This window comes from Heterodontus francisci, chromosome 15 (genome assembly GCF_036365525.1).
Source record: "Heterodontus francisci isolate sHetFra1 chromosome 15, sHetFra1.hap1, whole genome shotgun sequence".
In the NCBI taxonomy this organism is placed as follows: domain Eukaryota; kingdom Metazoa; phylum Chordata; class Chondrichthyes; order Heterodontiformes; family Heterodontidae; genus Heterodontus; species Heterodontus francisci.
Window position 1 is genome coordinate 26982506 of NC_090385.1, and position 26401 is coordinate 27008906.

Genomic DNA, 26401 nt, shown 5'->3' on the forward strand with positions numbered 1-26401 from the left:
TTTCCAGCATTTCCTATTTTTACATCTTTAACATTGTGAATTTGAACAGCACGCAACAAGTTTGCTTAGATATAAATATGCAAGTTTTCAAAAAGTAGTCACTCGGTATAACTGGAGATTGTTGCTTAAGCCCCGAACCATGCACATGCGTGCACGCTCGCCTTACTCATTCCAGGTCTTTGCTGTAGAATTCAAACCATTTTCATAGCAATGTAGCATAAATCTACAAAAACTACATTTTGCCTTGAATACCAACCCTAACCTCCATGGTACTGGACTGACAGATTAGAGTTTCAACTAGCCTTGAAGAGTCAGACTTACATTTCAGTATCAGTTGTCCTTGATACTCCAGCATGTCAGAAATTTAGAAAGCGACAATATCATTTTAGCATCCTATTGATTTGCAGTGGGAATGACAAAACCCCATATCATTAAAATTTACTGCAAAGACTCAGCTGTTCAGCTAACATGAGGTGCCATACAGCCAGTCCTGCAAAGCTCTGATGCACTGGTGCAGGATATAGATGAAGCTCCGAAATCAGATAATGCTCATTTGATGAAGCTAGATTTCCTCTCATCTGTAAGAACTTGCACAGATGTACAAATTACTACAAATAAAAGCCCTCTACTGAAAGGCAACATAGATCCATGAGGAGCCTGCTGCATAGTCCAGAAGGCATTGTTTCCACAACCTCTGCCCCCCATATTACAGATTGTCTATTGTCTGCTTGGGGAGAAGTGCCAAGTCAGATGAAGGAAGAGGGGGGCCGATGAAAGTTTAAATGTCTTAAGAAAATGTTAATAGTAACAGAACAAGTCAATTTGTACTGGAAAAAAAACTTCTAAAAAGGGAGCAAGACATTCCTGGGAAAAGGAAAGGGGGAAGAATCTGAAAGAATAAACACTCCAACATGGACAGAGCCTCACGCAGGCTTCGGATATATCACTTATAAACAAATGCATGCTGTAGCACGCAATGTCAAAGTAAATGACATAACATTTGTGGGCCGTTACTCAAAATGTAGAGTCTCATTTACTCAAGAGGCATTAACCTTTGATTCATTTGCCTAGCACACAATAATCAGTAATAAGTGAATCAACCATCGCCATTCTTTGGTACTGATGGATGGTTTTAACATGTTAGCAGCAAATCAGGTTCAAGCTAATGCAAGACAGTAACTGGCACATGTAGCAAGTTTCAACCCATTTCAAAATAAATCAAGAGCTGACAAATCAAATAAGGTACAAGGTTCTAAAATAAGATGAGAACTACAACCACTTATCACACTTTAAACTAGTGTCAGATAGCCAGAAATAAATAAATCCAACTGTAATTAAGAGGCTCAGAAATGCGATATTTCAAACAGCCAGCATATTGGGATGACTTTGTTTGTTCCATTTAAGCGGCTACAGAATTAAAATGACAAAAAAAACACTTTACAAAGCTTGGAAGAAACAGTTACAAAATCTTTGCTTCCCATTTACTGCAAACATTGTCATAATGTACAAATGAACACTACTTAACTGTGTAAGGGCAATTATAAGGTAACAATGGTTCACAAACAAATTACAACCATAACTCTTTCACAGGTGAACATAATGATCGTGCCCAGTAAAGACACAATGTCCCTACTTTTAAGATTCCACCTTAAATAAAGTTTGTCTCTAAAATTGTCCACTTTTTAAAAAGAAAAAGTGGTCAATGTTGCAAAAGATGACTGAAGATCAGACAACCTGGCCTGTGTATTCGAGCATTGCCTCACTGTCTGTTAAGGACAAAAGGATAAATTCCAGGTAACAGGTGTCAATTACACCCATCCTGAAAGCATGAAGAGACATTCCTGAATTGAATGGATTCTTTTGAAACAAAAAGGTGTGAAGTAGCCACATCATAACAGGATTATACTCATCCAGTCATTAATGGATGGCCATGGATTCCACATCCTGGTCCATTGTACGATAACAGGCGAGGGCCATACATCACCTAATAGAAGCTAATGAGAGATTTTTACGTCAAAAAGGTAGCTGTCTGGAGCAAGAGCCATCACAGCAACATCACAGAAAAGCAGTCCAGCGAGAGGTTGTGGAACGATCCAGCCAAAACAAGGAATGAGCTCTGCTGCGAATTCTACACTTTAACTTGGAGCAGCAGAGAACTCAAAGTGACATCACCGCCAATCTGAAATCTTAAACACCAGAAAATCAACACCTCAACAAATCAAGCAACAACTCAGGTCTGCATCTTTAAAGATGACTTACAGGTTTACCGTAAACCACAAACTCCTCCCACACCATGACCTCTTACCCATATGGATGTGAAAGTGAACGTGTGCACGGGTAGTGTTCCGAACATCTTCGGGAATGAATATTGTTCAATAAATAGTTCATCTGCTGGTTTAAGCCTACAAGAAAATCTATTGCTGCGTTTATTTGGCAAGTAAAACACTCAGGGGCTAGCATCATTGTAAACAAAATATTATTGCAGTCAGTTGGGAGGGGACAGTGAGAACCACCCACATGCCTTACCACTTGGCCGTAATATTACATAGATGAAAAACATAAGCAGCAAGAGCTGCACTACTGAAAGCCAAAATGGCAATGAGAAACCTATCAAAAGCAACTCAAAGCAGCATTAGGTGGAAGCAGGACAAAATAGGAAGAGTTCCAGTTTATGATTTGAGATAAAAAGAATCACATCATTTGGGGACTGGATTTTACTCAGCACTCTTGATAATCCTGACTGCTCAGTGGGAAGAGACCCCAACTGATGCAAGCCATATGGATCAAGTTATAGTTTGAAGTCAGCTCTATTATGGATGCTACAAATTTTATCTGCACTCCCGGGACTGGGAACAACTGAAATTTCTACAATACCTTTAATGTAGAAAAAGCATCCCAAGATGAACAGAGGGATATCAAGGAAATGGGCACCTAGCCAAAGATGGATAATATTAGAAGGGGTCACAAAAATCTTGTTCAAAGGATTGCTAAGAGGGTCTGAAAGGATGGATCTGTGACGGAGAGTTCCAGTGTGCGAGGTCTAGATGGCTGATGACAACCACCAATGGGGTACATGAAGGCAGGGAAGGAAATTACATAAGAAGCCAGAGGCAGAGGGATGGAGAGTTTGGGTTGGGGAGGGGCATTCAAGATTGAAAGAATTGAGATGAGGAGGAGCACGGTGGTAAAGGTTTTATATACTAGGATGGGATTTTGAAATTTGAGGTGTTGGGGAAGACAGAAGGCAATGCAGGTCAGTGAGGACAGGGTGATGAATGAGCAGGACTTGGTACAGAATAGGATATGGGCAGTGTTTTGGATGAGCTGAAGCTTAGAGGGTGGAGAATGGGACACCAGCCAGATGAGCACTGGAATAGTTGAATCTGGAGGTTACAAAGGCATAAATGAGGGTTTCATCAGAACATGAGCTGAGGTATGACATAGAATGTCCAGAACAGAATCAGGCCATTTGGCCCAAGTAGTCTGTGCCCATGTTTATGCTCCACATGAGCCACCTCCCACCCTACTTCCTCTAACTCCATCAGCACATCCTTCTACTCCTTTCTCAATATCAGTTACCATGGACAGCAGGAAGGGAAGATGGGTTCAACATTTCACTAGGAATGCACTCTAGGGAGCAGGAAGCCAGTCAGGGACAAGATGAGCTCCAAGAGGATATAAAGGGAGGAAGAAGAGAAACCACTTAACAGTGTGGGGTCAGGGCTCGGGAAAAAAGGAGCTGGGGATGGGGTAGATTTGACTTGCTGGACAGTGGGGGTTAGGACAGCAGAGGCAGCTAAACAGATGACTTCAATAAAAGAAGTTCATGAGCTCCTCAGACATGTTGGAGAGAGTAGAGTGGACACAGGAGAGGATTTTTTTAAAGAGATGGTTGGTAGAACAGGAGCTGGGACTTCTTTGCTCTCCAGGACAAGTCCTGGAGTAGCAGGCAGCTTTGAGGGAGAACAGCAAGATTGTGTTGGAGGTCCTACAGCCAGACCTGGTCTCAATGATTAAACCACTGGTGCGTTAGCTATCATCTTGATAGTGCTTCTTGGGATTTGAGGGACCATACTAGATGGGGATCATATTAGAAGGAACCTCAAAAGGTGAGACAGGTTTCACTGGGAACCAAGACGTCAAAAGATGGAGGTGAGCAAACAGTTGAGAGGATTGACAGCGACACAAATATTGTGGAAAGCCTAAGGCCGTGCAGCTGAGAGTTGGAAAATGCTCCTGATGCATGTTGGAAAGGAAGTGAGAATTCTGAGCAAGGGCAATAGCGACTTAAACTGCTTGCCAATCTAGTGTTGGCATAGACCCAAAAATGGGAAGTAAAAAGAAATGCTGGAAATACTCAGCAGGTCTGGCAGCATCTGTGGAGAGAGAAGCAGAGTTAACGTTTCAGGTCAGTGGACCTTCATCAGAATTGGCAAATATTAGAAATGTGCCAGTTCTGATGAAGGTCCACTGACCTGAAACGTTAACTCTGCTTCTCTCTCCACAGATGCTGCCAGACCTGCTGAGTATTTCCAGCATTTCTTGTTTTTATTTCAGATTTCCAGCATCTGCAGTATTTTGCTTTTATTACCCAAAAACAGGATTTGGATGAAGTAGCAGAGAATGGGCAGTACCCTGTAGGAGCATATCCCATGACTAAGTCAGCACTTTGCCAATTGCTGACAGTAGAAAGTTGCAGTTGAATTTTGAAGCAGAGATGAAAACCCACAAACTCAAGCTGCACACTCGTCGATTATTACTCAGTCACCTTGGATTAAATTGGGTGGCTGTTCAGATTACAACCTCATTTTCAGGGAGAATGCATCAACAGCACTGCAGTCACAAATGTCCAAAAAAACCCAACTAAACCTGAGCCAATTATCAACAACTGTTTAAGACTGTTGTCTCAGCGATTCAACTTTTTGCTCCCAGCTTATATCACAGATACATACAAACACACAAATTCTAGAAACTGCAACACAGAAACAGGCCGTTAAGCCGAACTAGTCCATATCAGCACTTATCCTCCACAAGGAAATTGTTCTAACATTTATGCAGTCTATTCCTCCCATATCTTTACAACACCTATTCTTTCATCCACCTATCCAATCTAATCTTGAATGTTGACATAGTTTCTGCCTCAAAACTGAACTTGGAAACAGCTTCCACAGTCTCAACTCTGGGCAAGGACGATTCTCTTGGCTTTTATTCTAACTCTCATTTGATCTCTACTAATGGCCCCCTGTTCTTTCCCCCTCAACTACTAAAAACAGACTTATGTCTACTTTGTACCAGCCATTGGTAATTTAACACTTCTTCCTGATCACACCATAAGCTGTATTCTTCTCTTCAAAACAAAAAAAATTACTTTTCAAGTTTTTCGTCGTATCCAAGCAACGTAGTAACTTCTGAAATTAAAACGCCCCTTAAAATCCTACATCTTTTATTCTCTGCGCTATTTCCTTTGTGTCAATGTTTGTCCGATTATGCTCCTGTGAAACACCTCAGGGCGTTTTACTGTGCAAAAGGCACAGTACAAGTTGTTAATGTAGCGAATTTTCATTGTACCCTCCCTAAACTGTTTCCTCCGGCAAGTGAGTCAGTAATGAGAAGGCACTTTCTAAAAATAATTGGCAAAATAACTAAAGGGAAAATGAGAATTTTTTTCCGCATTGAGGGTTAAGATCTGGATGACAACCTGAAAGAGTAGTGGAAGCAGGTTCCACAGGATTTTTCAAACTATTTGTCATGTACTTGATCAGTGAGAATGGTCATTTAAAATTCTACCTACCCATAGTGCAAATTCAAAAGTGCAAAGAACATCTTAAAACTATGTACAGCAGCTTGAATGGCATTATTTCAGTCAACAACTTGTGTTTATAGTGTGCCTTTATTGTAGTAAAATGTTCCAAGGTGCTTCACAGGAGTGTTATGCAATAAGCTTTGACACTGAGCCACATAAGGATTGGTCAAAGAGGTAGGTTTTAAAGAGTGACTTAAAAGAAGGATAGAGAGGCAGAGAGGTTCAGAGAGGGAATTCCAGACCTTAGGGCCTTGACAGCAGAAGGCACAGCCTCCAATGGTGAAGTGATTAAAATCAGGCATGCCCAAGAGGCCAGAATTCAAGGAAAACAGATATCTTGGTGGGTTGTCGGTCAGCAAAGGGATGGAGGGATTTGAAAACAAGAATGGGAATTTTCAAATCACGGCATTGCTTAACTGGGAGACAATGTAGATGAGCAAGCACAGGGGTGATAAAAGAACAGGACCTGGTGCAAGTTAGAACACGGGCAACAGAGTTGTTTGTATGACCTCCAGTTTACAGGGTAGAACGTGGGAGGCTGACCAGGGACACGTTGAAATAGTCAAGTCTAGAGGTATCAAAAGGCATGGGTACGGGGTTTCAGTAGATGAACTGAGGCAGGGGTGGAGTTGGGATGGTTTAGACGTGAAAATAGGCTGTCTTAGTGATGGAGTGGTTGGAAGCTTCATCAAGGTCAAATAGACCACGAAGGTTGTGAACAGTCTGGTTCAGCCTCAGACAGTTGCTAGAGAGGAATGGAGTCGGTGACTCGGGAGCTGATTTTGTGGCAGGGACTAAAGATAATAGCTTCACAGTCTTCACAATATTTAATTGGAGAACATCTCTGCTCACTCAGAATTGGATGTCAGATAAGCAGTCTGATAATTTGGAGAGTCAATGGAGGAGGGCAAGTGAGGTAGTGGCAAGATAGAGCTGTCAGCATACATGCTCTAGGATGCTGTCGCCAAGGGGCAACGTGCAGATGAGAATATGAGAAGGCCAAGGATAGGTCTTTAGGAGACACAATAGTTGAGAGTGTTGGAGTGGGAAGAGAAGCCATTGCAGGCTCTAATCCATAAATCCACACTAAGTTATACAAAAGGACTCATTTGCAGGGTCATTATGGGGGAAATATTATAAAGGAGTAGACAGCTCGATCAAACACCCAGCACAGCCATGACTAGCCAAATGCCTCCTTCTGGGCTCTAAGATGTTATGATTTAAAGGCTAATATTGGTCTTATAAAGTTACATATAGAGTCATCACTGCCTGCTGATAAATCTCTGATTCATTAGCTTTATTTCTTAAACAGCCTTACCAACCCGATTCAAAGTAACAATCGTAGAGAAGAACCAGCACTCCCACTGTGACTCTGACTCACCATCCTGGATAGAAAATACTTCTGTCTGTTTGTGTACTGTAAAGGGTAAATTTAAAACGGGGACGGTTTAATAGGCAGAAAAGGGAAAGAAGCGTAAATTTACCCTTTTCAATTTAAAGTGGCTTTTAAACCACCCCCCGCAACTGGACAAAAACTAGAGAGCTGGGCAAACAATGAACATTTTCTCGAAAATGTCAAATAACGTACTCATCAGCCGATGACTCAATGCGAGAAGATATGCAGCGGAAGGTGAATGTGGCCAGAGCTTGCCACGCAAACGGCAGATTTAAAGCCGCCCCCCGAGTATTGTGCCATGGAAGGCGGTACATTACCTGCTTGTATCCAGCTACGGGCGGAATGTATCAGGGTTCCACTCTCGAACGTGGCACTGATTGTACTTCAACAGCGTTCCTTCCGCATTGGGCTGTCTGGAAATATTTAACAAGAGAATTACTGACTGTCAGAAGGGGCTGTCCAGAGAAACACAGGGAAGAAGCCATGCAGGCTCAGCTCATGCAGATCTGGCGAGAGGCGACGTGCACTGATGCGCAATGATACCCCATCACACTTCTTTTTAAACTTGATCAGCTTTCCATATGTTTTTTTTTTCCCCCAATAAGAAACGATAAAGCATGCGACTTTAAAAAAGTATTTGCCCATTTTCTGCTTTAAAATGAGAGTCCCTGAGGCTCCACAGAAGAAGCTTGTTGCCCCAGATGGCTCCTCATAACCTGTGCTATGATATTAGGGAGAAATAAATTCCCACCAAAATTTCCAGCATTTAAAAAATTAAATTAAATGATTGGGAGAAAAGGCTTCATGAATTTAAATACTACTAGAGGTAAAAATATTAATAACCAGCTTACCTCAAGCCTCCTCTCCTCACGCTGTTTCCAGACTGAAACAGTAACGACTGCGTGTCAATGACCGCTAGTAACCTCTGCCCTGCAGCGAGGGGAAAACCCGGAAATACAGGCCAACGTCATCTGATTCGATTCATAACAGCCAATAGTGGAAGAGCTAATTTTAGCCCCACCTTCTCTTTTACCCGCCCTGTCCATGCCGGAACCGCAGACCCTGGTCTTGTGAGCAATGCAGATGCGCCAAGTTGTATTTCCAGGGGAAAAGAAGCAGTTGATTAATTTGGTTTGCAAATGTATTTTTTTTGGGAAGAAGCTCACTGATCAGAAATAAGCATAGCCCCCTGTGTTTAAATGGGGTTTGCAATACTCAATGTCAATCCCCTCAGTGTCTGCAACCTACATTCCATACAGTTGTTATTTTTTAATTGGTTGCTCCTAATCTATAGCTATTTACACACTTACATTACAGTAGCCACTTGTACACAGAGCTTTGCTCCTGTCAACATATCTCATAAGTTCACCTGTCAATTTAATACCTTTATAAATGACTATGAGGGGCACAGCCTGGTATAAAGAGCTGGGAGGAATATCTCAGGCAATTCCGGGATTTGGAGAAGAGGGAACGAGCCACATCAAATATATTCTTTCGAGGGAGTAACATTGTGGTGGGACATCCTTTGTAATGTTAAAGCCAATATACAAATTGTTCATATTCCCTCTACTCCATCTCCCTGCCAAGACATATGGACTCTGCTTCAACAACAGTCCTCCTTACATGTACGTAATTGTGCAGTGGGACAGGGGAATAACTAATATAACACCTTTATTCATGAAAGGACATCAAACATAATTTGTAGGCAAACTCTTAGGGTGGAATTTTATGCCCTTCCCCCATAGTGGGTTTGGAGGCTGGGAGAGCATATAATCGGGCGGGGGTGGGGTCTGCCACCATCCCGCCTCTGTCGAAATTTATTCCGGGACGGGAAGGCCCCGAACTGCCTTCCTGAACCACCGCCAATTGAGGCCTTAACCAGGTAATTAACTCCCAATTAAGGGCTCGTCCCACCACAACTGCAATTACCCAAGCGTCGGGCGACCCTGCTGCTGCACGGGAAGCACGGCACAAAAATCCGCAGTAGTTCCACAGTAGTTGTTGCAGTCACCGTGGTCACCCTTGTTCTTATAGAGGGTGATGATATTGGCATCGGGCATGTCCTGTGGTACTGCTCCCTCATCCCAGCACAGGCAAAGCAGTTCATGGAGTGCTGAGAGTATAGCAGGCTTGGCACTCTTGATTATTTCAGGGGTAATGCCGTCCTTTCCAGGGACTTTTCCACTGGCTAGAGAATCAATGGCATCACTAAGTTCCGATTTTGCTGGCTGTTCATCCAGCTCATCCATAATTGGCAGAGACTGGGCTGCATTGAGGGCAGTATCAGTGACAACATTTTCCCTGGAGTACAGTTCCAGGTAGTGCTCTGAGGCACAGTGCAGCTTTCGAGCAGAGAGATCCACCATTGACATGCTGTTCTCCCTTCGCCAACTACAGGAGAAATGCCACGAACAACAGATGCCCCTCTACGTTGCTTTCATAGATCTTACCAAAGCCTTTGACCTCATCAGCAGATGTGGTCTCTTCAGACTACTAGCAAAGATCGGATGTCCACCAAAGCTACTAAGTATCATCACCTCATTCCATGACAATATGAAAGGCACAATTCAGCATAGCGGTGCCTCATCAGACCCCTTTCCTATCCTGAGTGGCGTGAAACAGGGCTGTGTTCTCACACCTACACTGCTTGGGATCTTCTTCTCACTGCTGCTCTCACATGCGTTCAAGTCTTCAGAAGAAGGAATTTTCCTCCACACAAGATCAGATGGCAGGTTGTTCAACCTTGTCCGTCTTAGAGCGAAGACCAAAGTACGGAAAGTCCTCATCAGGGAACTCCTCTTTGCTGACGATGCTGCATTAACATCCCACACAGAAGAGTGTCTGCAGAGACTCATCGACAGGATTGCGGCTGCCTGCAACGAATGTGGCCTAATCATCAGCCTCAAGAAAACAAACATCATGGGACAGGACGTCAGAAATGCTCCATCCATCAATATCGGCGACCACACTCTGGACGTGGTTCAAGAGTTTATCTATCTAGGCTCAACTATCACCAGTAACCTGTCTCTTGATGCAGAAATCAACAAGCGCATGGGAAAGGCGTCCGCTGCTATGTCCAGACTGGTCAAGAGGATGTGGGAAAATGACGCACTGACACGGAACACAAAAGTCCGAGTGTTTCAAGCCTGTATCCTCAGTACCTTGCTCTACAGCAGCAAGGCCTGGACAACATATGTCAGCCAAGAGCGACGTCTCAACTCATTCCATCTTCGCTGCCTCCGGAGAATCCTTGGCATCAGGTGGCAGGACCGAATCTCCAACGTAGAAGTTCTCCAGGCGGCCAACATCCCCAGCATATACACCCGACTGAGCCAGCAGCGCTTGAGTTGGTTTGGCCATGTGAGCCGCATGGAAGGTGGCAGGATCCCCAAGGACCCATTGTACAGCGAGCTCGTCACTGGTATCAGACCCACCGGCCGTCCATGTCTCCGCTTTAAAGACATCTGCAAACGTGACATGAAGTCCTCTGAGATTGACCTCAAGTCATGGGAGTCAGTTGCCAGTGATTGCCAGAGCTGGTGGACAGCCATAAAGGCGGGGCTAAAGTGTGGCGAGTCGAAGAGACTTAGCAGTTGGCAGGAAAAAAGACAGAAGTGGCAGGAGAGAGCCAATTGTGTAACAGCCCCGACAACCAATTTTATCTGCAGCGCCTTTATAGCCACTCCAGGCGCTGCTCCACAAACCACTGACTACCTCTGGACACTTACCCATTGTCTCTTGAGACAAGGTGGCCAAAGAAGATTTCCTTCCTGTAATAGGGTAACCAAACTGTACACAATATTCCAACTGTGTTGTCAATAGGATTTTGTATAAGCTCACTATTATCTCTTTGTTCTTGTGCATACGAAATTAAGGATTCTGTTTGCTTTTTAGTTTGTTTTAGTTTTAGTTTGTAACAGTTTGTTGATGTGTATCTCCACACTAAGATTTCTATCCTCCTCTATCACATTTAAAATTTTCTCATTTAAAACCTATTTCCTTTCCCTGTTCTTACTTCTAAAATGTATTATGTCACTACATGCTAACTGGTCCTGATTAACTCATATAACTCCAATTCCTTAGTATTTAATTCTATTGTCAATTCTAGTAGTTACCAGCAACTGAAGTAAGACTGTCTGGCCTTTACTTTTTTGGCTTATTTTAGTCTTTTTTGAAAAGAGATGTCATATTTTCCATCTTCTAATCCTCTGGAGCAATTTTCCTTTTGAGAGAATTTTGGACAGGAAAATTGTGCCAAAGCCTCTGTTATTTCTTTCCTTGCTTCCCTCAACATCCCTGAATGTAAATCATCAGATGATATATTTACCTTAAATGTGAGTATCTGCTTTAGTGCTATTCATATTTGAATAATAACCATCCACACCAATTTCTGCTGATTCTACAATATGACCATATGAAAACAAGGTAGGGAAATTCTTCATGCCTGCCAATCCCATCCCGTCCAGATACAGTGCAACCACATAACCTGTTTACCCAAGCAGTAACCAAGCAATCTCTTGGGATAGGCAAAAATAAATGCAACCAATTTGGGAAAGAGAGAAAATTCTCTTACTTAAGCAATCAAGAAAAGCTCCAGGAACAGTGTTAGTCTATTATTTATCGTCCTTTTCGCTCAGGAACATTCGCTGTCCTCCAATCCTCTGGCACCTCTCCCATGGCCAGAGAGGATCTGAAAATTTGTGTCAGAGCCCCTGCTATCACTTCCCTTGCCTCACACAACAGCCTGGGATACATCTCATCTGGGCCTGGGGATTTATCCACTTTTAAGCCCACTAAAACATCTAATACATCCTCCCTTTCAATGTTACTATGTTCAAGTATATCGCAATCCCTCTCCCTGATCTCTACACCTACATCGTCATTCTCCACAGTGAAAACAGATGCAAAGTAATCATTTAAAACCTCACCTAAGTCCTCCGGATCCAGACACAAATTGCCACTTTGGTCCCTAATGGGCCATACTCTTTCCCTGGTTATCCTCTTGCCCTTAATATACTTATAAAACGCCTTAGGATTTTCCTTTACATTGACCGCCAATGTTTTTTCATGTCCCCTCTTCGCTCTCCTAATTACTTTTTTAAGTACCCGCCCTACACTTTCTATACTCCTCTAATGCCTCCGCTGTTTTCAGTGCTCCGAATCTGCCATAAGCCTCCTTTTTTTTCCTGATCCAATACTCTATATCACTTGACATCCAGGGTTCCCTGGACTTGTTGGTCCTACCCTTCACCTTTACGGGAACATGTTGGCTCTGAACCCTCACTGTTTCCTCTTTGAATGACTCCCACTGGCCTGATGTAGACTTTCCTACAAGTAGCTGCTCCCAGTCCACTTTGGCCAGATCCTGTTTTATCAAATTGAAATCGGCCTTCCCCAAATTCAGTACCTTTATTTCTGGCCCGTCTTTGTCCTTTTCCATAACTACCTTAAATCTTATAGAGTTATGGTCACTATCCCCGAAATGCTCCCCCACTGCTACTTCTACCACTTGTCCAGCTTCATTCCCTAGGATTAGGTCCAGTACTGCCCCTTCTCTTGTGGGACTTTCTACGTACTGGCTCAAAAAGCTCTCCTGTATGCATTTTAAGGATTCCTCCCCCTTTAAGCCTTTTGCACTTAGACTATCCCAGTTGATATTGGGGAAGTTGAAATCCCCTGCTATTATTACCCTATTATTTTTACACCGCTCTGAGATTTGCCTACATATCTGTTCCTCTGTTTCTCCCTGACTGTTTGGAGAAGTGCTTTGGGACGTTTTACTATGTTAAAGATGCTATATAAATACAAATTGTTGGTGTTGCAATCCTCTCATGTGTTCTGGAGGGCAGCAGCTCTGTCTGAAAATAAATCATTATGGACATCGAACCTAACTCTTCACTGTGGAATTTTATATGCATGTTTCCCGGTTTAACCGACTCCATCCACCTCAAATAATCAGAATATAATACTTGCATAATTTTTAAAAGCTGTATCATCTCAGCCTGTGTTGCTTTAAAGTACATTGCCCTAACTCTTGGAGCCTATCCTGATAACAAAGAGTCCTTCAGCTAAGTATCATTCATGATTTCCCTTGAAAACACATTCTTCAGAGCACCAATAACTTTCACTGGGGAAAAAAAATGGACACAATACTTTAAGTGGCAATGTACTGAAGCGATGTGTAGCTTTAATGCTCTTTATTTTATACTTGATCAATCTAGCGTCATCTTCCCTATAGCAACTTCAGACTGCTTGCATGTTTTTAATGATTTGTCAAATATTACCACAAAATCTTTCACGTCATCCATAACCTTGAACAGGCACCCCTATATGCGATAAGCATTTGTGGAATTTCCCACCTGAAACTACTTGTTTAGGAAATCGACTCTTGTGCAAGATGTCCTTCAATATGGACAAGAATGACAATACTGTGCTTACATGATTTCAAGATTCAGCATGATATCTATCCTTAACACAATATGGTCTAGTTTTTGTCGATAATCTTCTATGTAACACTTTGTTGAAAGCTTGCCATCATCCAGTTTTTGGTCACTTCTTCTAAGATCTCCATAAGGTTAAAGAGGCAAAAGCTCCATTTCCTGAAGCTGTGCTAGAAATCCCTCATGATAATTAAACTCTCTGATCTTAATTCACATCCCATTTAATACCTTCCAGCAATTTCCCACAACTGATGTCAAACTGGCAAATCTGTAATTCTCAAGATTCAAATCTTTCCCTTTTTAAACAATGGAATCAAGTAAGCCTTTCTCCAATCCATTGGTATCAGCACAGTTTAACAAAGAAGGTCACCAGCTGCATGCATTTGCAGAATATATGTTAAAAGCAGTCACTAATACTGTTAACTAGGATGACAGAGAATAACATCATATCCAGGACCTCCCAACAAACATTCACACCATGGGGAATGGAATGTTCCTCCTTGTTGATCTTCACATTAAGATAGTTTTGGGGTGAGGGCGCATTTTCAGGTTTGACTGTTAATTGTTTTTGCCAAACCCCAGACAGGAGAAGGGATCATATACCTAGTCACAACTTGCGAGGGGAATAAAATGGAGCTAAACAAAAATGCACAGCCAGGATTTTATGAGGAGATGTGGCCCCACCCACCGGCTGGAAAGCCAGTGGCAAGCCTGCCTCCGCCAGCCCTGGAACCAATGACCATATTTTGTGTAGCTCAGGCAATTAATTACCTGTACTCGTGGCTTCTACCTCCTGCGGCAGGATGTCTCACCTCCAACAGCTGCCAGCCAATCAGAGGGCCAGTAGCTCTTCAGTTCCAGCAGCAACCTTGGGAGCAGTGGCCACTGCTGGGACTGCAGCAGTTCCAGGACACAGCCAGTGATGGAGGCCGGAGAATAAGGTAACTGGGCTCAGGGCTCAGCGGGGCCAATCAGCCAGACCCCAATGAGAGCGGGGGGTGGGGCTGGTCGTTCACATGGATTGGGGGTGGGGGGGTGGAGTATGTTCCTGCAGAGGCAGCCTGTGCTGCTGGGGGGCCCTCCATGCGGCAAAAAGTGCCCGATCAGGAGGGCCCCCCTACAGACCGCAAGGAGGCTGCCAGGTATTACTGGGCAGCCTCCCCAAGTGGCGAAGTGCCCATCTGCCTCAATTGGCCCAAGGGTGGGTGGGCCGCCTGCCACCTCCCCTGTCACTGGTAAAATACCAGCAGGGGTGGGTAGGCAAAAGGCACAGCATTGCCCACCATCCCATCCGGCTTGACGGAACCCCCCATCCCAGCCCACTCCCGGTGGGGTGGGGGGGCGTCCAATTCTGGCTCACGTGTTAGTAGTCAGACTTGATAAAGAAAAATTGTAAGGGCCTTTGTTGAGACGAAGAGTTTAGAAATGCTAAACGTTTTTAGAAGACATCATATATAAGACATCAAGAAAGATAGCGCACTGATGTGGGGAAGCATGGCTTGTTCTTTATTTTGTATCATTACAGAAAAGTAAAATGCGCTGATTAAACAAAGTTGTTCTGTATGTTCATTCATTATAAAAATAAAGCAGCTTTAAAACGTGGCTACCCGACCCGAACCCGACCAGACCCGATGACATGTTTCGGATTCAGGTCGGGTTGGGTCTCTCTTCCGGGTCCAGCATTCGGGCTTGGGTCGGGTATGGCTGGACGTGGACAGTGCTGCCTTGCTCCAGGAAGTCATCTTCAAATGAACATCAGGACGTCAAGGCGGGAAACGTGCAGTCCGGACTCCGCACTCTGCAGTAAAGCCTGGCTACCCGACCAAACCCGACTACATGTGTAGGGTTCAGGTCAGGTTGGGCATTTAAAAACATTAAAGGACTCAGGCCTGGGTCGGGTTCGGGTTGGCTATTACTGGGTTGGGCCCGGGTTGGGTTTTAATTTTATACCTGAGCCAGGCTTTAAGCAGCTTAACGATTTGCATCAACTGATGTTCAGTCCGTCTTTGGCAAAATGGAACAAATATACAAATAGAAAACATTCAAATATCCAGTTCAGGCCACGAGGGAATTATTGTTACGCCCTAGGCTACATATTGTATAAGTAGATATAGGGCAGTGTGAACCTATTCCCATAAAGGCAAATTTTCAGATCACTTACATGACGGATGTCACTGAACCTGAACAGGTACCTGCAGCAGACCTGAGATTGTATCACTTGCCCTGAGAAATCCTCCAAAGAATCAGTGAATTTCGGAATTGTTTCTTGACTTCTAACATAACTGAAAAAAATACTGCAACAGTTGTTAACTATTCATTTTCCTAATCTCTCTTCAGCATTCCTAAGACTAACTTATGTTATCCTCAGTTGTTTTTCATGTTTCTCTTAACAATTCTCCTTTAAAAACTAATCAGATATCTTTGGCACCAAAGTAATTCTGCATGGATCACAGTTTTATTTAAATCTTTACTCTATGGTATTTGTGTTGATATTCTGTCTATATCTCCTCCATTTCTGTCTCTCTGTTACTTTACTTTTCTCTTTTACTTCTTTTTACATTCTCTTTTCCTCTTCCTCTTTCTTGTGCTTCTGAATCACCCGCTCTCTTCTGTTCACCTGCAATGGCTTCTCTTCCCGCTCCCACACCGTTACCTCTGACATCCCGCTCGCATCTATCCTCGGCCCCCTCCTCTTTCTCATCCATACGCTGTTCCTCAGCGACATCATCGAAAACACAGCATCAGTTTTCACATGTATGCTGGTGACAACCAGCTCTACCTCACAACTATCTCTCTTGACTCCTCCACTGTCTCTAAATTATCAAACTGCTTGTCCGACATCCAGTACTGGATGAGCAGAAATATTCTCCAATTAAATATTGGGAAGACCGAAGCCATTGTCTTCGGTCCCCACCACAAACTCCATTCCATATCCATTGACACCCCCCTTCTTCCAGGCAACTGCCTGAGGCTGAACCAGACTGTACAGAACCTTGGTGTCATATTTGGCTCCGAGATAAGCTTCCGACCACATAGCAAACCATCACTAAAACTGCCTATTTTCACCTCCATAACATTGCTCGAGTCAGTCCTCGGCTCAGCTCATCTGCTGCTGAAACCCTCATCTGTGTTTTTGTTACCTCTAGACCTCACCATTCCAATACTCTCCTGGCTGGCTTACCACGTTCTACCTTCTGTAAACTTAAGGTCATCCAAAATTCTGCCATGTCCTAACTCGCATCAAGTCTCGTTCGTCAATCACTCCTGTGCTTGCTGACCTGCATTGGCTCCTGGTCAAGCAACACCACGATTTTAAAATTCTCATCCTTGCTTTCAAATCCCTCTGTGGTCTTGTCCATCCCTATCTCTGTAATCTCCTCCAGCCCTACAACCTTCTGAGCTATCTGCACTCATCTAATTCAGAGTTCTTTAGCATCCCCGATTATAATTGCTCCACTATTGATGGCTGTGCCTTCAGCTGCCAAGACTCTAAGCTCTGGAATTCCCTCCCTAAACCTCTCCATCTTGCTACCTCTCCTTCCTCCTTTAAGATGCTTCTTAAAACCTACCTCTTTGACCAAGAATTTGTCCATCTACCCTAATATCACCTTATGTGGCTCGGTGTCTTTTTTTGTTTTATGACGCTCCTAAGAAGTGCCTTGGGATGTTTTATTATGTTAAAGGCGTATATAAATACAAATTGTTGTTGGATTCCTGCAGCAGGTCCCAACCAGAGGAGGACAGCAGCACAACTGAAAATGGGAGGGACAGTATATGGCAGGGATGTGGAAACCAGGAAATAATACAATAGAGGAACACCAAGCTGCACAGAGAATTGGAAGAGATAGATAGCACTAGAGTAGGAAATAGCAAAGTGTTAGGTGGGGTTAGCATGAGAGTGTTAGTACTAGAGAAGGAAGTAGGTGCATATTAGATAGAAGCAAACTGAGAAGGATTACAAGGATTGCAAAGGCAGGATTACAGTGCATGTGTGAAAACGCACAAAGTGTTGTGAATAAGGTCGGTGAGCTACAAGCACAAATAATAGTATGGGAACATGATATAGTGGCAAAAGGACTAAGATGAGGAGGAACTTCTTCACTCAGAGGGTGGTGAGTCAATGGAATTCTCTACCTCAGAGGGCTGTGGAGGCTCAGTCATTGAGTATATTCAAGGCAGAGATCAATAGCTTTCTAGATATTAAAGATATCAAGGGATATGGGGATAGTGCAGGAAAATGGTGTTGAGGTAGAAGATCAGCCATGATCTAGTTGTATGGTGGATCAGGTCGAGGGGCCGAATGGCCTACTCCTGCTCCTATTTCCTATGTTCTATGTTCTTGTGTTGCCTACCTGGTGCCAAGGTTAAGGACATCTCTTCTGGGCTGGAGAGGAACTTGGAATGGGAGGGGAAGGATCCAGTTGTCATGGTCCACGTAGGTACCAATGTCATAGGTAGGACTAGGAATGAAGTTCTGCTGAGGGACTATGAGCAGCTCGGGGCTAAATTAAAAAGCAGAACCACAAAGGTAATAATCTCCGGATTACTACCTGAGTCACGTGCAAATTGGTGTAGGGTAAATAAGATTAGACAGGTAAACGTGTGGCTCAAAGATTGGTGTGGGAGAAATGGGTTCTGATTCATGGGGCACTGGCACCAGTACTGGGGAAGGAGAGAGCTGTTCCATTGGGACGGGCTTCATTTGAACCATGCTGGGACCAGTGTCCTGGCGAATCGTATAACTAGGGTTGTAGATAGGACTTTAAACTAATTAGTGGGCGGAAGGGTTCAATTGAAGGGAAGTTTAAAATATCAGAAAGAAACAAGAGAGCAGAGGTGCAGGGTAGTGAAGAGGTGAATGGCAGTCAAACTGTGACAGGAAGGGGCAGAAAATATAAGCAGAAGAGTGCAGCAGAAATTAGAACCAGAATGAGTAATAATGATAAAAAGTCAAAGCTTAAGGCTCTTTATCTGAATGCACGCAGCATTTCTAACAAGATAGATGAGTTATAATAAAAGCAAAATAATGCGGATGCTGGAAATCTGAAATAAAAACAAGAAATGCTGGAACCACTCAGCAGGTCTGGCAGCATCTGTGGAAAGAGAAGCAGAGTTTCGGGTTAGTGACCCTTCTTCGGAACTAGCAAATATTAGAAATGTCAAAGGTTATAAGCAGGTTATAAGGTTATAACCTTTGACATTTCTAATATTTGCTAGTTCCGAAGAAGGGTCACTAACCCGAAACATTAACTCTGCTTCTCTTTCCACAGATGCTGCCAGACCTGCTGAGTGGTTCCAGCATTTCTTGTTAAGATAGATGAGTTGATGGCACAAATAGAAATAAATGAATATGACTTGATAGCTATTACAGAGACGTGCTTGCAGGGTGACCAAGAATGGGAACTCAATATTCAAGGGTATACCACGTTCCGGAAAAATAGTCTAAGAGGAAAAGGAGGTGGAGTAGTTTTGTTAATAAAGGAAGGTATCAGTGTGGTGCTGAGTAGTGATATAGGTGCAATAGATGTTGCTGTGGAATCATTTTGGGTGGAAATAAGGAATAGCAAGGGGAAGAAGTCAGGGGTAGCGATCACAACATGGTAGAATTTCAAATTCGGTTTGAGGGCGAGCAACTCTGGTCTCAAACTAGTGTCCTCAACTTAAACAAGGGCAATTACAGAGGTATGAGGAAAGAGTTGTCTAAAGTGGGCTGGGAAAATAGACTAAGGAGAACGCCAGTGGATGAGCAGTGGCAAACATTCAAGCAGATATTTCATAACAAAGAACAAAGAACAGTACAGCACAGGAACAGGCCATTTGGCCCTCTAAGCCTGCGCCGATCTTGATGCCTGTCTCAACTAAAACCTTCTGCACTTCCGGGGACCGTATCCCTCTATTCCCATCCTATGCATGTATTTGTCAAGATGCCTCTTAAACGTCGCTATCGTACCTGCTTCCACCACCTCCCCCGGCAGCAAGTTCCAGGCACTCACCACCCTCTGTGTAAAGAACTTGCCTCGCACATCCCCTCTAAACTTTTCCCTTCGCACCTTAAACCTATGTCCCCTAGTAACTGACTCTTCCACCCTGGGAAAAAGCTTCTGACTATCCACTCTGTCCATGCCACTCATAACTTTGTAAACCTCTATCATGTCGCCCCTCCACCTCCGTCACTCCAGTGAAAACAATCCGAGTTTATCCACCCTCTCCTCATAGCTAATGCCCTCCAGACCAGGCAACATCCTGGTAAACCTCTTCTGTACCCTCTCCAAAGCCTCCACGTCCTTCTGGTACTCAGCAAAAATTTATCCCGTTCAAAAAGAAGGACTTGATGAGAAGGATGAACCACCCTTGGTTAACAAAGGCAGTCAAGGAGAGTATCCAATCAAAAACTAAGGCATACACAGTGGCGAAAACTAGTGGTAGGCCAGAGGATTAGGAATTTTTTAGGAACCAGCAGTGAATGACGAAAAAGCTAATAAAGAGGGAGAAAATTGATTATGAAATTAAATTGGCAAGAAATATAAAAACAAAATTAATATATAAATATACATAAATATAGGGCGGCACAGTGGTGCAGTGGTTAGCACTGCAGCCTCAAAGCTCCAGCGACCCGGGATCGAGTCTGGGTACTGCCTGTGCGGAGTTTGCAAGTTCTCCCTGTATCCGTGTGGGTTTTTGCCGGGTGCTCCGGTTTCCTCCCACAGCCAAAGACTTGCAGGTTGATAGGTAAATTGGCCATTGTAAATTGCCCCTAGTGTAGGGAGGTGGTAGGAGAATTGAGGGCATGTGGTAGGAATATGGGATTAATGTAGGATTAGTATAAATGGGTGGTTGATGGTCAGCACAGACTCGGTGGGCCGAAGGGCCTGTTTCAGTGCTGTATCTCTAAATAAATAAAATAAACAGCAAGAGCTTCTACGAGTATATAAAAAGAAAGACAGTAGCTAAAGTGAGCATGGGACCCTTGCAGGATGCAACTGGAGAATTGATTATAGGAAATGGCAAATAATTTAAACCAATATTTTGCATCAGTCTTCATGGAGGAGGACACTATAAACATTCCACAGATATCAGATAAACAAGGAGCTAATGGGAGGAAAGATCTTGTAACAGTCTCTATCATGAGGGACAAAGTATTTGACAAACTAATGGGATTAAAGGCAGAAAGTTGCCAGAGCCTGATGGCCTGCATCCAAGGGTTTTCAGGGAAGTGGCTGTTGAGATAGTGGAGGCATTGGTCGAAATATTCCAGAACTCACTGGATTCCGGGAGGGTCCCAGCAGATTGGAAAACCGCTAATGTGACACCCCTGTTCAAGAAGGAAGGGAGACAAAAAGCAGCAAAACAATAGGCCAGTCAGTCTAACAGCAGTCGTTGGGAAAATGCGAGAGTCCATTATTAAGGAAGAAATAGCAGGACATTTAGAAAAGCTCAACACAATCAGAGTCAACATGGTTTTGTGAAAGGGAAATCATGTTTGACAAATTTGCTAGAGTTCTTTGAGGATATAACAAGCAGAGTTGATAAAGGGGAACCTGTAAGTGTAGTGTATTTGGATTTCCAGAAGGCATTCGATAAGGTGCCACATAAAAGATTATTGCACAAGATAGGAGCTCACGGTATTAGGGGTAATGTATTACCATGGATTGAGGATTAGTTAACTCACAGATGACAGAGAGTCAGGATAAATGGGTCTTTTTCAGGTTGGAAAGACATAACTAGTGGAGTGCCACAAGGATCAGTCCTAGGGCCTCAATTATTTACTATCTATATTAATGACTTGGAAGAGGGGGCAGAGTGTAATATATCCAAATTTGCTGATGATACAAAAATAGGTGAGAGGACATGTTGTGATGAGCACATAAGAAATCTGCAAGGGGATATAGATAGGTTGAGTGAGTGGGCAAAAACTTGGCAAATGAAGTTTAATGTAGGAAAGTGTGAGGTCAATGCACTTTGGTAGGAAGAATCAAAAGGCAGACTATTATTTAAATGAAAAAAAGTGCAGCACAGAGGGATCTGGATGTTCTTGTGCATGAAACACAAAAAGTTAGCATGCAGGTGCAGCAAGTAATTAAAAAGTCAAATGGAATTTTGGCCTTTATCGCTCGGGGGTTGGAGTTTAAAAATAGGGAAGTCTTGTTACAACTGTCAGGGTGTTGGCGAGGCCGCACCTGGAGTACTGTGTACAGTTTTGGTCCCTGTATTTAAGAAAGGATACACTGACATTGGAGGCAGTTCAAAAGAGATTCAGTAGGCTGATTCCTGGGATGAAGGGGTTGACTTATCAAGAACGGCTAAACAGGTTAGACCTTTATTCATGAGAGTTTAGAAGAATGAGGGGTGATCTTATTGAAACGTACAAGATTCTGAGGAGGCTTGACAGGGTAGATGTTGAGAAGATGTTTCCACTAGTGGGGGAATCTCAAACTGGGGACATAGTTACAGAATAAGGGGACACTTCATTTAAAACTGAGATGCAAAGGAATTTCTTCTCTCAGACGGTAGTGAATGTCTGGAATTCTCTGCCCCAGAGAGTTGTGGAGGCTAGATCACTGAAAGTATTTAAAGAGGAGGTAGATAGATTTCTGAAATCTTTTAAAATGTTTGAGGGATTGAGGAGCTGGCATGAAAGTGGAGTTGAGGTCTGGGGCAGATCAGCCATGATCTTAGTTTTAGTTTAGTTTAGAGATACAGCACTGAAACAGGCCCTTCGGCCCACCGAGTCTGTGCCGACCATCAACCACCCATTTATACTAATCCTACACTAATTCCATATTCCTACCAAACATCCCCACCTGTCCCTATACTTCCCTACCACCTACCTATACTAGTGGCAATTTATAATGGCCAATTTACCTACCAACCTGCAAGTCTTTTGGCTTGTGGGAGGAAACCGGAGCACCCGGAGAAAACCCACGCAGACACAGGGAGAACTTGCAAACTCCACACAGGCAGTACCCAGAATTGAACCCGGGTCGCTGGAGCTGTGAGGCTGCGGTGCTAACCACTGCGCCACTGTGCCGCCCTATTGAATGGCAAGGCAGGCTTGAGGGGCCGAATGGCCTACTCCTGCTCCTATTTCTTATGTTCTTATGTTATGTTCATGCCAGGAAAATATGTTGATTAATAAATGCTTGACCTTTTCTTCATTTTGTGCTTTTTATTTAACCTTAACAGTTCAGGAATTCGAGGAATAATATGTTATGAAAATTACCAGTTGAAAGCCATCTTAGAGCAAAAAACAAATACAAAGTAAGTTGACAATACAAATAGCTGAGTCAACCAGACTGATTTTAGAAGGTATGAAATGCAGCCTTTATGCTGGCAATGCATGTTGAACCTAGGATATTCACGGTCACAGACTAATGAGCGGAAAATTCAATCGCTTGCCCCAATTTACTCATCTCAGCTGTGTTGATCTGGGAGGTTCTGAACAGAGATCAAGACTCCTGTAAACATGGAAGGAGAATCAATTGGGAGGAATGTCATCCATTGGATACACTGGTATATCTCTCCATGGCTGGCTCAGAGGAACATTTGACAGCAGGTTACCTACCTGCCCTGTTGATCTCAAATGATGTGTGGTTAGAGAGAAAATTATGAAAAAAAATAGAGTTTTAACAAACCTACAGAAGAAAACCAGATCAGAAAATAATGAAGAAAGACTTGCATTAAATAGCGACTTTCACACCACACGATGTCCTAAAGTGCTTTACTGTCAATTAAGTACCTTTTGACGTATAGTCACTGTCCTAATGTAGGAAACAAGGCAGCCAATTTGCACACTGCAATGGGATATTGACAGATAATCAAGATGTTCAACACCATCCAGGACAAAGCAGCTGCTTGATCAACCATTTTAAACATTCACTCCCTCCACCACCGGACCGGCATACAGTAGCAGCAGTGTGTACCATCTACAAGATGCACTGCAACCACTCGCCAAGGCTTCTATGACAGCACCTTTCAAACTCGTGACTTCTGCCACCTAGACGAACAAGGGCTGCAGGCGCATGGGAGCATCATCATCTGCAAGTTGCCCTCCAAGTCACACACCATCCAGACTTGGAACTATATCACCGTTCCTTCAGTCACTGGGTCAAAGTCCTGGAAGTCCCTCCCTAATAGCATTGTGTGTGTACCTATACCACATGGACTTCAGTGGTTCAAGAAGGAAGCTCACCACAACCTTCTGAAGGGTAATTAGGAATGGGCAATAAATGCTGGCCTTGCCAGTGACTCTCAAATCCCACAAATGAATAAAAAAAGATGGAATTAGATAGTTGTTTGAAAAAGAGGGATTTAAAATATTTTGGGGAATAAGTAGTATTATTATAAATTAAACAAGGTAATTGGAAGACTAAACATAACTTAAGGAGTACCTATCCAAGCTCACGATTTTATGGAATAGGTTGTTACCTAATAAGCCAATATTTGAATTGGAAATTCATCCTTGTGTTTGATACAGTGTATAAGTGCCTTCTGAATGCAGAATAACAGGTTTAACAACAAAGGTGAATGATAATGTCAGTACACCAATGGTTACATCACCTTTTTACTTCTAAAACCTTCATTAAAAAAAAGCACACAAAAAATTGATTTGTGTTGCTGGACTTATCCTGACAAGCAATATTTTTTTTAAAATTTGTTTCATGGATATGGGTGTCGCTGGCAAGGCCAGCATTTATTGCCCATCTCTAATTGCCCCCGAGAAGGTGGTGGTGAGCTGCCTTCTTGAACCGCTGCAGTCCAATGTGGGGTAGGTACACCCACAGTGCTATTAGGAAGGGAGTTCCAGAATTTTGACCCAGCAACAGTGAAGGAACAGTGATATAGTTCCATGTCAGGATGGCGTGTGGCTTGGAGGGGAACTTGCAGGTGGTGGTGTTAGAGGTCATAGGTTTGGAAGGTGCTGTCTGACTAGCCTTGGTGCATTGCTGCAGTGCATCTTGTAGATGGTACACATTGTTGCCACTGTGCGTCAGTGTTGGAGGGAGTGAATGTCAATCAAGCGGGCTGCTTTGTCCTGGATGGTGTCGAGCTTCTTGAGTGTTGTTGGAGCTGCATCCATCCAGGCAAGTGGAGAGTTTTCCATCACATCCTGACTTGGGCCTTGTAGATGGTGGACAGGCTTTGGGGAGTCAGGAGGTGAGTTACTCATCGCAGGATTCCTAGCCTCTGACCTGCTCTTGTAGCCACAGTATTTATTTGGCTACTCCAGTTCAGGTTCTGGTCAATGGTAACCCCCAGGGTGTTGATAGTGGGGGATTCAGCGATTGTAATGTCATTGAATATCAAGGGGAGATGGTTAGGTTCTCTCTTGTTGGAGATGGTCATTGCATGGCACTTGTGTGGCGTGAATATTACTTGGCATTTACCAGCCCAAGCCTGGATATTGTCCAGGTCTTGCTGCATTTCTACATGGACTGCTTCAGTATCTGAAGAGTCACAAATGGTGCTGAACATTGTGAAATCATCAGCGACCATCCCTACTTCTGACCTTATATTGAAGGGAAGGTCATAGCTGAAGGTGGTTGGGCCTAGGACACTATCCTGAGGAACACCTGCAGTGATGTCCTGGAGCTGAGGTGATTGACCTCCAACAATCACAACCATCTTCCTTTGCGCTAGGTATGATTCCAACCAGCGGAGAGTTTTCCCTCTGATTCTGATTGACTCCAGTTTTTCTAGGGCTCTTGATGCCATATTTGGTCAAATGCTGCCTTGATGTCAAGGGCAGTCACTCTCATCTCACCTCTTGAGTTCAGCTCTTTTGTCCATCTTTGAACCAAGGCTGTAATGAGGTCAGGAGCTGAGTGGCCCTGGCGAAACCCTAGCTGAGCATCACTGAGCAGGTTATTGCTAAGCAAGTGCCGCTTGATGGCACTGTTGATGACACCTTCCATCACTTTACTGATGATTGAGAGTAGGCTGATGGGGCGGTAATTGGCCGGGTTGGACTTGTCCTGCTTTTTGTGTACAGGACATACCTGGGCAATTTTTGCACATTGCCGGTTAGATGCCAGTGTTGTAGCTGTACTGGAACAGCTTGGCTAGGGGCACAGCAGGTTCTGGAGCACAGGTCTTCAGTACTATTGTGGGAATGTTGTCAGGGCCCATATCCTTTGTAGTATCCAGTGCCTTCAGTCGTTTCTTTATATCAGGTGGAGCGAATCGAATTGGCTGAAGTCTGGCATCTGTGATGCTGGGGACTTCTGGAGGAGGCCGAGATGGATCATCCACTCAGCACTTCTGGCTGAAGATTGTTGCAAATGCTTCAGCCTTATCTTTTGCACTGATGTGCTGGGTTCCTCCATAATTGAGGATGGGGATATTTGTGGAGCCACCTCCTCCAGTTAGTTGTTTAATTGTCCATCATCATTCATGACTGGATGGGGCAGGACTGCAGAGCTTAGATCTGATCCATTGGTTGGGGATTGCTTAGCTCTGTCTATCGCATGCTGCTTATGCAGTTTGGCATGCAGGTAGTCCTGTGTTGTAGCTTCACCAGGTTGACACCTCATTTTAAGGTATGCCTGGTGCTGCTCCTGGCATGCCCTACTGCACTCTTCATTGAACTAGGGTTGATCCCCTGGCTTAATGGTAATGGTAGAGTGGGAGATATGCCGGGCCATGAGGTTACAGATTGTAATTGAGTACAATTCAGTTGCTGCTGATGGCCCACAGCGTCTCATTGATGTCCAATTTTGCATTGCTAGATCTGTTCAAAATCTATCCCATTTAGCACGGTGGTAG

At 43.7% G+C, this 26401-nt stretch overlaps 1 protein-coding gene across 3 annotated transcripts in view; it reads right to left on the reverse strand.

The window, feature by feature from the left end:
• acsl4a (acyl-CoA synthetase long chain family member 4a) overlaps positions 1-8132 on the reverse strand; it is an 88003-nt gene extending 79871 nt beyond the window's left edge. For all 3 annotated transcript variants that reach the window (XM_068047294.1, XM_068047291.1, XM_068047289.1), the window contains exons 1-2: positions 8051-8132; positions 7517-7612 (exon numbers count right to left, since the gene is read on the reverse strand). The gene's annotated coding sequence lies outside the window, so the exon portion shown is untranslated. The remainder of the gene's footprint in view (positions 1-7516; positions 7613-8050) is intronic.
• Positions 8133-26401: the final 18269 nt, after the last annotated feature.